General features: G+C 33.0%; 1 protein-coding gene across 2 annotated transcripts in view; it reads right to left on the bottom strand.

Annotated features, from left to right (window-relative positions):
• Positions 1-12809, bottom strand: part of KCNH8 (potassium voltage-gated channel subfamily H member 8) — a gene marked incomplete at its 3' end in the record, with an annotated part of 190712 nt that overhangs the window by 17281 nt on the left and 160622 nt on the right. The window lies entirely within an intron of this gene.

Below are 12809 nucleotides of genomic sequence, written 5' to 3'. Positions count from 1 at the left end.
TGCAGAAATAATATTTTTCTTTAATAAAAAGTTGGGTTAAAGCTCCAAACCTGTGAATGAATATGGATTGGTAGGCATATGCTTGGTAAGGTTCAGTGCTGCTCTGATGGAATCCCATGCAGGAAGAGTGTTTGCCCCTACGTCGCTGTAGTTTTATCTCCTATGCCAGCCGACTGCATCCATCTAGATGATCAGTGTCACATAAGAACCTACTACTAGGATCTAGAATCTCTACTTTGAATATTTTTCAGTCAGTGATGGGACTTGAAGCAAGAAGGACCAATATAATCCCATTGGAAATACATGTTTAACAACTGTTCAAGGCCGTGAAATTTTATCTTGCTGGATAGGAAGAAGAACAAAGCCAACCAAATAAATAAATAAATAAATATTCATGCAATTTTAATTAACTACTACCCATAATCTCTGCAGGAACTGCCTAATACTGTGGGATACAAATGTCCTGCTGTTTATTTAGATGTCCACAACTTGATTATAGGCAAGTCACTAAGACTGCATGCCATATTTATAGGCATACATGTATTGTAGTTCACCAAGCAGAATTTTTAGAAGTGATTTTCAGCTTTCATAAGCCTTGCATGTTGATATAAAAAAAGTTTTAACACTCATCAATTTTAAATTGAGAGCGTAGGTTTATTTTTCTCCAAAGAAGTAGAAGAGGCTAAGCTTTTCTTGAAGACATTGGGGCTTCCCAAATACAGAGATGTTAGGTACAGTTTTGGAAAATAAAAACACTCTACAATTGCCCATAAAAGTGAAGACATTTGTACTGGTATGACTACATATTTAATTTTGCGTAAGCAGAAATCCTACTCCTCAACTGCCAAGTCAGTAGCAGGTGTATCAATAAATTTAGCAATAAAACTCTAATAATTGCCAAACAGAAAAACTGCAATAATTAAGCTATGTAAATAAAATAACTGCTGTGCTCTTCCTGAGTTAGAAAAAGCGCTACTTGATATTAGCTGAGAAGTAGACCTCAGATACTGCCATCTCCTAACCTGCACTGTTATCTATACAAATTGAAGAAAGATTGTTTCCTTCAAGATTCATGGGAATAGCAAACTGGAAGGGTATTACTATGTTAAAGTTAAAAAAATAAATTAATTAAAAAAAATTAGACTTAGGAAGTACTAATGGCCCACTTTGCACATATGTTCACATGGATTAATTTACAATTCTGCCCAGAACTTTGGGGCCTCTAGGCACAGGTGCAGTATGAATGTTAAATAGCAGTCTTAATTAAAACTCCAAGCCAATCCCAAATATTAGCAGCTTAACAAAAAAGACCTTAGAAAGTATGAATTTGCCTTCTTAAGAGTTTAGAAGGGACTTTTCATTGGTACTTTGTAATGTGAGTAAAGATCTCCTCTAACTTGACATTTTTTTTATTTTTTTTATTTTATTTTATTTTTTTTTTTGGCTGAGGATAACTGTTAATTCTGATTTTATGACTTGGAAATAGACACAAAGAAAATACTATATGGCTGTCTCCTGGTGTTTTGCTGGTGTTCAAACAGACCTGCTGGGGTCTTTCATCTGGGTTTTCAGCTCCAAGACTATACTAATACACTACAATGACATTTATTGCTTGTACATCATATCATGTGCAAGTAAAAATAGGACTTTACGTCCTAGTAGTTGAAAGTTGATGAAACTAATTAAACTGTGACCAGGCGCAATCCTTGAGAGTTAGGCTTTTAAAACTCTACCAGTAACTCCCTTCTCTTTCCCTTCCTGCAAAAATATTGTTCTGTAAGAAAAAAAGAGATGATCATTGGAAGAACATAGAAAAAAACAAACAACCACCACCACCAAATAGCAGGCAGTAAAAGGGAGTAAATTGAAAGACTTCACCATTCATATAGCTTTATATCTGTAAATACATTGTAGAGTAAATAATTATGAGGAATTGTCTGTTAAAACTTTTTCTTTAGGATAATGCGCTTGTGTACCTTGTTTAGGTGTACCTTGTTTAAAATGCTTATTATTATTATTAGTATTTAATGTAAAAAGAAAGAGGATGCAAAATAGCTCATATTCTTATATTTTACGAAGAAGTGAAACTGTTAAATAGTAAAGGCAGTTGAAAGAAAAACACAGGCATTTTTCCTATTATGTGCAAGGAAAAAAAAAAAAAAAAAGACCAATGTTCAATGTTAACATGAGCTGTACGAAATATTCTAAGGGCCTAATTGAATTTTTAATTTCAGCTCTTTGTCTTGCAAAACCGGTTATGAAAGTTTGTTTCAAAAGATAAAACTATAATAGATCATGCACCACAAGCAGAATTGTAACAAATTCTTCCATGTACATAGTCTGAAATCTATGGTCTTGTACTTGTTTAATATATTAATATAGAGAGCTTAAAGATTTTTATAATTTATAATGGCTTATTACAAGCAGAAGAAGAGCATTTTCACTGCTGCATTCACTAGTGGTTTGCTGTCAAAAGCCAGTGATCTAAAGATTTTTCCAGGGTCAAGAGACAGTAATCTTTAATAAAAGAATCTCTGTGGGAACATGTAGTCAAACCAAGTTGTTAGCTATACAACAATTCAAGATGAATTTAAATTATAAAACCCTAAAACTGGAAATATAGAGACATGGCTAAATTGTGTTAATGTATTAAATATCCAGGTAAGTAATTTTGTGTTTTGGTTGCTCAAAAAAGTTTTATCAGCTTTTACTGCCTTGATTCTTATTCTTATTGCCTTCATGAGAAGGAGGAACAAAACTGAAATGCAATTTTACTGATTTGCTTGCAAGACTTGGGTCCTAAACGATTTGAATAATGCTTTGTATCTGAGGGGTCAAAAGGATAAAATACATTTTTAGGAAAGGATTTGAAATTGAACTAGAATACTAATGTTCTTAGTCAGCATTTGGAAGCAGAAAAAAAAAAACAACAAACAAAACACAACAACAAACACAATACAAACACATTTAGAAACATTGAAAATACGGGGGTGGAGGGGTAGAACACATGCCATATGTTCTATTCCTTGGAAACTTATTGTATGACAATGGAAAAGATACAAATACATAATAAGGGATTAACATACCACTGAAAAGCCTAATGCCTCACATGTGTTCAGGCCTCAGTTCTCCATAATCAGGGAATTTTTCAGTGAACTAACACAAATCCTTTAAATCACAAGAGTTAGTGACTCTTAAAAAATATCTTAGGTTAAATATGATGTTTTTCTATCCACATTTACTGTGCAACTCAACACTCCTCCCTATCTCCCTTTTTAATAATAGTTTCTAGAGTTACTTCATCAGATTGTTCCTATATTTTTCTCAGATTCCTTCTTATCTCTTTTCCTTGCTTAATGGAAAGATAAAGATGACATATTTTGTGGAAGCAGATGTTTTCAGCATTCTCTGATCCTACTTACAGTACAGAATTATACTGAATTAACAGCAAAAGTTGAACAACAGATCTGTCAACAGTACTTTGTTCTATGTGACCAAATACTGTGAATTGCTATGAGCTCTTCTGTCTTCTGTTAAGTCCTTATCCTAAATCATTCATATATTTTGAACAAATTAGCCTGTGAAGCTAGCCCAAGATTTTAATAACAGACTGTTAATGGCTAGCTTTTGATAATTTTTTTTTTTTTGAAAAATTATACTTCATTGCATTCAAATTTTTTCTCATGAGCTTTCTATGTTTAACAGCATTTGTTAGAATTTTAGTTTTCATATGTTTCTTTAAAACTTGGAGGTTAATTTCACTTCAGTCATTAACAAAAAAAATATTTAAAGATACATTGATTGGCAGGATCTACCCTATTTCTTGTTCAAAATATAAAATCTGTCAGTGACACAAAAAGCAATCTCTTTATCTCCTGCCCCAAATCAAGAATTGAGTAGACAGTAAATGTGATTGGTATAATCTGTCAGTTTTTAGTTCTACATTCTTACCTCCCTCTCCCCCCACCCCAAAACAGGGATAAGAAAGTAGTATCCCACTCTGCTCTGATACACATCTTTCATAGCAAACCATGTGCTAATTTAAATAAACAAACAAAACAAAAACACGACCACCACCACCACAACAACAGCAACAAAACAACAACAAAAATTCACACAACAAAATCAAGAAGAGACTGTTAATGAGGCCAGACAAAGACAAAAGGAAGAACTGTTAAAATAGACAATAGACCTGGCACTGCTTGTACATTGTTCTGGCAGGCTGCACTTTTGGAAAAGCTTACAGATTACAGCAGACAAAAGATACAGTGGAGAAAAATTTTCAATATTCCTACTGCTAGATTACATTCATGTAAAGATTTACATAATATCAATAGAAATTACAATGAATGCCAACATCTTTCAGAGCAATAAAATTCAAAACTCTTCCTCTTCTTTAAAATACTCAGGTGTATGCCTAGCCTCATTCAACTTGAAGAGTCCAGACAGACTTATAAATGTTCGCAGGACTGGTTCTATGGATCTATCTGATTAGACTCAAGGTCAAGTTGTATAAATAGTGAAAGCGTTGATTCTAAGTTCCCATTGTTATTTTTATATTTATACTTATTTTTATACTTATTTTTATACTTATATTTTTATATATTTATATTTATACTACTTATAAAAACAAGTGTATCTAACTTCAAGCATGGTTTTTAAAATGCAAAGGTGAAGACAATACAGTGGATCTTGAAAAATATTATCCCAACAATTTTATTTTAACCTACTAACTGCCTATTTCCAAACACCTCCAAAGCTGCCTAGCTGTTTTGGCAGCCCAGATCAGTGGGATGAGTTTTGGGGACAGCAGCATATCAGGGGAGAGCTTTTAAGAAAGCCCAGCATTGTCTGGCTTTCAGGGTCAACCTTACAAAGAATAAGGCAGGGACAGGTATAATCTTTTTACTTATTTTTAAAACTTTTTTTTTTTTTTTCCTCAGAAAATTTTCTCCTTAATAATGAATATTAAACTTTTTGGAAGGTTACTTGATGAGTACGTTAACCTCTAGTCAATTCTCCCAAAAGGTTTAAAAAAACAAAACAAACAAACAAAAAAACCTGAGCATACATCTGGCTCCTAGATATGTTTGGAGCTGAAACTTTGGGGAAGACAGCACTTGTACAGTAACTCGAAAGCAATTTGCATGATTTTACCCCAGGGCAAGAAGTCGTATCCTGGCATATAAAGAAATCAGCAGAAGTCCAAGTATATAAACTTGTTAAGTAAGAGAACGACTATAATTTCCTCCCCCTGAGATGCAATTTGTGTTTCATATGGACCCATAATACAGAAAAGCTGAATGTGTAGTATTTTAGAGCTCTTAGCAGCTTTATTAATCATGAAATTATAAATAGCTTAGAAACTAAGATAATATAGACATTGAAGAAGTAAAACAAAACAAAACAAAAAACCTTCAGTTTTCAAAGAATAAAACAAAAGGAAAAGTAGGATAAGTGACTCAATAACTGAGTTCTGAAGATTTGCTGAACATGACTCAAAAAACATTACAGCCTTTCTTTCTTTCTCTGTTCTCTGTTCAGGGGAGCTCTGGAGAATGACTATGTAAAATCTTTGACTGTTGGAAAAACATGATTTAACACACTTCACATTGTACAGGATTGCTAGTTATCTAATCGTGACAATATCAAACCCATTAAAACAATTTGTATCTTCAGGTTAGGACAAATTTGTTCATTTAATTTTATTCAATTTATTTTTTTCTGAGCAAAAACTTATTTGGTCTATTTATCTTTACAAGTGTGTTGAAAAGAAAAACATAAGGACATCAGAACAGCTTTGTGGAAATGTTATTAACCCTGAATCTCATTACATTCCTATCCAACACCAAAACCTGATGTCTGTGGTCTTTCAAGACTCCAGTGATTTCCAGACTGCATCTCCACTGGTCCTATACACCCATTAAACTCCTCACAATCTTGTCAGTGTTAGATTTCTGTCATATAAAAAAGAATCCAGCAATTTCTTTACTATTCCTAATGGATTGCATAATTTCTGCAACTATAAATATGAAGACTATAAATCTATACGGACCTGTAAAATAAGCCTAGAACCAATTCTAGAGTTAACATACATATGATTTCAGACAGGACAGAAGGAACAGGCAATGACCAAAACCAAAGTTGACTAGTTAATAGCACAGTACTTTGCAACCAAATGGATTCACCCATTCCCTTTTACCCTATGTATGTATTGTCATTCTATAAGCGATAACACTTAAGCAATCAATAAGCTTTAGTATATAGATCAAACATAGAACCTAGTAATCAAAATCAACATCCATAAATGCTGCTTAGGGTTTAGATTGGTATTCTGCTGGGTTGTAGTGTTCCTACCAGGCCTGAGACTTTTAAATAGTTAATAAACCTGTCTTTTATGTACTTTGGAGGTAACCTTAATTTTCTACATACAGTGGTATCTCCAAAAGAACAGTAACACCTTAAGATGTTAATGCAGTTCTTGCTCAGGTTACTGCATGCAATAAATGTTACTGTATATATGAATATACTGTAGTTGTGTATTTCTTAGTGAAGTCATTAAAAATGAGCTATATGGATCTATATGATTTGGCTAAGACTCTTTTGTAGGTAATTTCTGTAGCTCTGGTTTCACTAAGTGAAAGTATAGATTAAAAAAAAATCCAATATTTATTTTTATAACAGTAAAGTTTTAGATCACATTTGTACATAAATGATTGCTTTTTCATTTTGTATCTTTTCATATCTTTGAGCAGAGGAGAGTGTATATCTGATCTTCAGAGGTTCCTTCCTTCATCTATTATACAAATCTATGATCTTTAAAAATTACACTAAAAAGGTTACCAGCTGAATAAAATTGAGAATGGATTCTTGTCTCCATAAAATGCCTACCTGACACATAAGTTGCACTGATTATATAAAGTTTGATCAAAGACTAGATGATATTTAATTTCACACATTTCTGTCTTATAGGAACTTTTTCATACAAGCCTTCCTGTCATGCTTATTATATCTCCACGTAGTCTGCACCTTCAGGACACGTTCTTATAGAAAAAAAAAAAAAAAAAGCAGTATTTTCCTTTAGTCTTCATTAGTCTTAAATTAGTCTTAACTAAATGATAAAAAGATAGGTTACTGTAAGAATCCTTCAGAATTTGAGGCTATTTTCTGGTTGTTGCTAGATCAATGTAAAATAAAAGCAACTATGGGAAAAAAGCAAACAAACTCAAAGCAAACCAACCAACCAACCAAATAAAATCATACTGGTGTAAGATATAAGACACATTTTTTTTTTCCCCATTTTTTCCAATGTAGAAACATCATGCAGAAAAATTATAAACGTCATCATTATCGTATTGTCTTAAGGCATAGTGAAGCATATTAGAAAAAGTGTTGTCATCTAGCACGGCTTAGTAACTAAAATAGAAATATGGTTAGCTTCCAAATCAATACTCTGAAAGACAGGAGTATTTCCTGGCTAAAACTCTGTTTGACACTGTTTTATGTTCACTTCATACCACTGTCTAAAAACATCAATAAGCTGCTTTTCTAGCCTGGATTTTTTTTTTTTTCAACATGTAAACCTCTGGTTAAGCTTTATAATCTGATGCAGAATGCAATAATCCCAGCAGGAAGTGAAATGAATGAGAATGGAGAGTGTTCAAAATGACTCAAAAGATAAAATTAGAAGTAGTTTTTCCCCTCATTTAAATTTTAAATTTAATTACAATGAAAATCGTTTGTCTAAAAATATGCAATTATGAAAAAATTAATTACATATATGCATTTAATTGTATTGTTATAAATAATGTATAAATAATTATCATAATTTATTTCTCTTAGCCCATTCACAGGAGGAAGAGAAAGCCAAAAGGCTTGACATTTTGAGATGGCTCACATATATGTAATGTAGTCCCAGAAAAAAATAAATGGATTATTTTTCTCTCTTCCCCTTCAGCCTTTTCAACGTCTTTCAGGATTCAACCTTACAGCCCATCCTCTGTTTGTTTCAGGCTTAAAGTTGAAGATTTATAAAAAAAAACGCAAGAATTAATGAGAAAATTAGATAATAGAAAAGATGATCTATTGCATCAATAAACTGTAAGATGAATTTACTAACTAGAACACCATCACAGATTAGAAGAACATGAGAGAGAGAAAAATGGAGAGTATTGGTGACTATATGCTATCATTTTTGAAAATATTAGAATGACTGAAGGCTATGGAAGGGAGCCTGAAACATCCCAGAAAAACAAAACAAAACAAAACATCATATTAGAAAAAAAAAAAACCAAAACACTATCATATTAGAAACATGATAATGAGATAACCATCTCACTGTCTTGAGGGGCACTGATGGCTCAAAGGTACCACACATCAAGTACATCAACAACTGCAAGTAAACAGGCTTTATGAGTTAACAGTCAACAAAACAGAACCTGCCTTGCACTATATAGCTCCAGGTCAGCCCTGCTCTCATGCTGAGTGCAGCAGGTAATTGCCAGGCAGAGGAAGCAGAGGATAAACTGTAAAACTGCACCGGGAGTATTGCAACAGAATCAACTATCTGAAACTACATGTAGTTTCCACCTTAAGTAGCCAAAGATCCATCAAAACATGCTTAGTGGCATGAATACTGGTAGGAGATCTGTGAAATGTCTTGCAGAGTGTTAAATGACAAAGAGTGTTAAATGACAAAGCTCATTCCCAAACTGCTTCTCACTCACTTAAAACCAGGAATGAAGTGTAAAACGGATGAAATGCTCTATTTTCTTGCTCAGGTGGTCAAGTCTTTCTACATCTGCATGTAGAGATAGAAAGGCATCTATACTATCCCTGAAGGTTGGATGTGGTACTTAGTAAAATGGCTTAGTGGGTAATACTGGTGGTAGGGGGATAGTTGGACCAGATGATCTTGGAGGTCTTTTCCACCTTAATGATTCTATGACTTGTTCCATAGAAATACAGAAGTTGATCTGTGTGAGTGAGACTGTATGAGTGCTGCATAGTTTTGCAAAGGGGTATTTACTCTGCAAAGACGATGAAGCAAAGCAAAGAAGAAAAGATTATAATAATAATAATAATAATAATAATAATAATAGTCCCGGCAGTCCCAGAGGCATGAAAGAAAAATCTGAGAAACTTTTAAGATGCAGAAGAGTGCTGAGCAGTATTGCACAGTAGCATTGATTGCACCGCAGTCCATGCATAAAGGCAACTAAAAAACCTACTCCACTGAACACATCAGGGGACGTGTCAAAGTTAATTATATGTTCATGATTTTTAAGCAATTTTGGTTCTTGATAGTATGAGGTGGACATTCATTCCTATACTGTACCCTCTGAGAAGGTGAGAGGTTTTCAGACATCATATGAAAAGGAGAAATGGGAGTACAGTATCCAACAGGAAGAAAGCAACATATGCACAGCTATCAGTGACTTAGACGAGTTATCCTAATAGGAAAAAGGGAATTTGGTCTGTGCAGCTGCCAAGTGCACATGGACTATAAAGAAAGGTAGTAAGCAGGAATCCAAGATGCTTTATTTTTCATAATAATAATGCAGGTAAAGTATTAGACTTCTGCTGCTTTGTGTGATTTATTCAATTCTATATTCTACCTGTTATGACAGCTTTTACACAAAACAAAAAAATGCTGTTGAGAGGTTTCTCATTTTGCAGCATTCATACCTGTTATGCTACAGGCAATAAACACCAGTGAGTTACACCTACATTAATAGCACACGATCATCTGCCAAACAAGCTACTAACAAAGGTGAGGGATTAACTGGAGGTATTTTGTTTTAAAAAAGCCAGAAGTTTGTTTAAAAATGCTAAGTTTTTCTCAAAGTTACCAAACCACACTGATAAATGTCAAAACAAAGCTTGTTAAATTTTCTTAATTAAACCACTCCTTTCTACACAGCTGATGAATAATATGGCTAAACTCTCTTCCTTATTAAATAGATAGTTGGGATTATTTGGTAAATCTTCTATGAAAAATATTTATTATGAAAAGCATTTTGTGATGTTTTATTGTTCTGCAATGCACAAGATAAGCTATGACCTACTCTGGAGTGGAGGAATTATGATTAAGTGAAGCAGTGTAGTAGTAGTTGTTTAAGAAAATAATCATTTATTTGTATAGGTTTTATTATAAATACCTGAGAAATCAGTAGGGTTTTTTTTTTTGGCTCTGAAAATCAAACATAAGAATAAGTAATCATGTGCCTGAAGTTACTATCATGTTTTCTTACTTTGCAATCTTTGCCAAAATTAGAAGCAATCTTTTCCATAAAAACATGCTGTATTTTTTTTTTCCTTCAAAGCAATAGCATTGCAAATAAGATAACTTCGATCTGTTTCTTTAAAACAAAATACTATTTACTATGCAGAAAATAAAGATATATATATATATATAAAATAAAAATCAGAAATGTTACTCTGCCTCCATTGCTGGTTAATAGTAGTTAATCAACTATGTAACACTTCTGACTATATTGGAAAACTGCATTAATAAATTAAACAGAGCTATATTACAATATATAGAAAAATCATGACCAAAAGGTCATTATTTCATGAAGAAATAATTTATGTTAAAAAAGTAATCTACTAGCTGAAAAACAGACTGTGGATAGGCAGACTTTTAGCTGAAATTTGTGCATGAACTCAAAATATATTTTTCTCTATGCATCTTTTTACATTGTTATTATTTATTTGCCTACAGGACCAAAACAACTAGTTGACACACACAAAAAAAGAGAGAAGTCTAGAAATAAACCAATTAAGAAATGAAGTGGAATTATACTCTTAAAATATGTGCTTAATGCTTTACTAGAATGAACCAGAAAACTCAGCCTAGAGTAGAATCGGTAGATATTATTCTTCTGAAACTGTGCCTTCTGTTTTATGCTCCAGAGCTTAAAGCTGTTTTCACCTTTAAGAACAATTGTTTTGGCCAGATTTCCCAGTAGAAAAGGGTAATTTGTTTTGTATTGCTATTAGCAACATGAACTACGTTATATTAAAAACAAACAAAAAAATCACAATTCAAACATTAAATTTAAAAAATTCTAAATACCAGCCTCTCCAAAATACAAGCATTAAGCCCCAATTTGTCAGACAATGCCTTTTCTTTGGGGGAAAAAATAGATCCTTGGTTGCCTTTTAAAATCTATTTGTCTATTTACTTATTTTTAATATCAAGGAGCTAAGAATGTTCCCCACTGGAGGAAGAATATACCACTTTTCTAGTGCAATCTTATTATTATTTGTTATTATGCTATTATCTCTAATTTACACTGTGGGTAGACTCCAACAATGCAGTCCTTCCCCCTGTTTTGGAGACTATTTTCATTTTAAAGAGAATAGTGTCTCCTTTTGGGGTAGGGAGAAAGAAAGCTCTCTGTAAGAGACAGAACAGTACTTTTAAAACTACCAAAGAAAAAATATATTCTTATTAATTACAAATCATGTCAAAAAGAGTTTTTAATCTTTAAGAATGTCATCTTTTCTTTTAGAAATGGCACATACTGATACTGCTCTAGTGAGTCAAAGACACATGTGCCTGTATGCTTATCTTCCTTTGGGACTTCATTACAGCTTGAGAAATGACATAGGTGTCAAGGAGGCCTCTTGCACTTTGCATCAGTCTGGCTGTAGCCAGCCTTTATTTATTTATTTATTTATTTTTAATGAGTCGTGACACCTACACTATAAACACTTCTTTGTAGACAAAAGAAATAGTAACAATAAATGGTTACCTAGCCCACAAAAATATTGTGTAATATTTACCGATTTTAAGCTTCTCATAAGATAGTTAGGAGTTATGAACATTTGTTAGTGCTCTGTCTATAATAGAGCAAGATTTCCAGGGCTCGCAGATAGCAAAATCATTTCCAGTTTCTTTCTTATAATTGTACATGTAAGAATCTTTTTCTGACTGCCTAGCTTTATTAAACCAGGTATCTGGCCCTCTAGCTGCTAGATCTGTATACAATCTGTAATATATAATGCAAAATATATGGTTGAAGGGGGTGCTGGAATCATTCTCACTTAGCAAACTATTTCATTACTATGATGTCAGAGTCACAGACCTAAAAAAAATTGCTTGAAACACCAGAATGCCTGAATTGTGTTTACATCAAAACTTCAGCTACCAAACAAATTAATTTTTCCTAGCTATGCTGAATTAATTTTGTATATTTATGAGAATGAGCTTCTCCAGCAAAATTCAGTAAAGAAAACAAAGGACAGAATACATATAATCAACACAGACTTTTTCCTAATTCACATCTTTCTGTGATGTGAATATATAAAAAAATGGTATAAAAGTCTGACAGTGTGATTGCATAACAATTAAAGTTTATACTCCTAATTCTCTTAAGGACTTCTGTTTTTAGTACTACTATGAGGAACCACTGAAACTTTATCTCTGTATTTTTGTATCTCTCCGTTATTCATTAGAAGCTGAAATAGCTACATGATTGCTGGCTCCTGCACTTAAAATCCCCTGAGCTTTTCTTTTAAATTACTTAAACAACTCTCAATATTTCTGTGACCAGATAGCTGCAGTTTCTACTTGATATTGGGAAGAAGTATGGTTACAGCTCTTTGTTTTACTATAAAGTGGAAGTTCCAAAGCTTTTTTCCACCATTACACATTACTTGGATTTTACTGCAGATGGAGCTCATCACTATATGCACTTTTAGATCTCTAAATGAGCCAAGAAAACAAAATGAAAACAAAACAAAACAAACAAAAAAAAAACTTCTCATAGGAATTTCTATGTGGTAGGGTAGTTTGGAGGTTT

Source organism: Aythya ferina (genome assembly GCF_964211825.1).
Source record: "Aythya ferina genome assembly, chromosome: 2".
NCBI lineage: Eukaryota > Metazoa > Chordata > Aves > Anseriformes > Anatidae > Aythya > Aythya ferina.
The sequence above is the reverse complement of the archived record's forward strand: the minus strand, read 5'-3'. Positions and strand labels throughout refer to the sequence as shown.